The sequence below is a fragment of the Myotis davidii genome, unplaced genomic scaffold (genome assembly GCF_000327345.1).
Source record: "Myotis davidii unplaced genomic scaffold, ASM32734v1 scaffold568, whole genome shotgun sequence".
In the NCBI taxonomy this organism is placed as follows: domain Eukaryota; kingdom Metazoa; phylum Chordata; class Mammalia; order Chiroptera; family Vespertilionidae; genus Myotis; species Myotis davidii.
In genome coordinates this window covers 214085-215666 of record NW_006299372.1, presented here as the reverse complement: position 1 = coordinate 215666, position 1582 = coordinate 214085, and positions in this window count along the sequence as shown.

The following is a 1582-nucleotide window of genomic DNA, read 5'->3' as shown; positions in this document are numbered from 1 at the left end:
CAGGGCAGCAGGGGGGGGCGGGTGGGGGCGACTGGGCCAGCAGGGGTGGGCAGTTGGGGGTGACTGAGCCTACAGGGGAGGACAGTTGGGGGCGATCAGGCTGGTAGGGGAGTGGTTAGGGGGTGAACAGGCTGGCAGGTAGAAACGGTTACAGGCAAACAGGCAGGCAGGTAGGAGAGCAGTTGAGAGCCAGCAGTCCTGGATTGTGAGAGGGATGTCCGACTGCTACCATCCTTCAAAGGGTCCCAGATTGGAGAAGGTGCAGGCTAGACTGAGGGACACATACGCCCATACACAAATTTCATGCACCAGGCCTCTAGTATTAAATAAACAGAAACTGAAATAGAAAAAAAATGATACATTTCAGACCTCAACTGGAATTGAGCCCACAACCCCGGCATGTGCTCTGACTGCGAATGGAACAATGATCTCCTGGTTCATAGGTTGACGCTCAACCATTGAGCCACACCAACCAGGCGCAAAGCTATATTCTTAATAACCCTAGACTTAGCATTGCCAAAGAACCTGGCAGTCTTAATTGAATCCTAGTTAAACAGTGTCTATGGGGAAAATCATTTGACTTCAGCTATACCAGGATGCCTGTCAGTCTATGCTAGTTGCCTGGAGACTGGAATCTTAGAATATAAATTTAAATATGAAAAAGTGCCCATAAAGAGTATATTTTGACACATTTTTGACCATATTCAGATGAAAATTCACCTCTCTCTCTCTCTCTCTCTCTCCCTCTCCCCCCCTTTCCACTCTCTCTAAAAAGCAATGGGAAAAATATACTCTGGTGAGGATTAACATAAAAGAAAGAAAAAAAAGGAAGGAAGGAAGAAGGAAGGGAGGGAGGGAGGGAGTGGGGGAGAAAGGCATACAGTCTCACTTGTATTTTTTTTTTTTGGAGGTATTTCTGACACTTTGAGAAACTTAAGTCTTATTTTAAATACTTTCTCTTCAAACATATTTAAAAATTATTATTTTCTTCTAAGACCCACACTTTGATTATCCCAGTGCTGACCTGATAGGGAGAAGGCACTCTAGCTCACAGCCAAGCTGCCTCATTCCTTACTATAAAATTAAAGTCACTCACTAAGGTTGCATTGTTGAAATCTAACTACATATTTTTTTAAAGTGTCCCCATGGTATAATATAATTTCCTAAAAATTCTGCATGAATGGAACCTAACCAAGTTTCATCAACCTTTAAAAAATCATGTAGCTGGCTTGACTTTGCATGTGTATTTCACTTACGTGTTTCTGCCTATGGATTCCTAGACAAATGCAACAGAATCTAGAATTAAAACATACACACAAAAAGGTAATTTTTCTGTTATATGTGTGATCCACTATTAATAGAGGGCCACAGAATTCAAGAAAGTGAAATAGCCTAATATATATACATACATACATATATATATATATGCTTGTTTTTATTACATTTCTGTATAAGCATACCCACCAGGCACAGAAATTACTAGAATTCCAAAGATCTCTATGATGGGAACCTGTTTTACTAAATCTAGCCCATAGCCTAGATAGGATGAGAATAGATTCTCTGTGATCATGGCTATTATGAC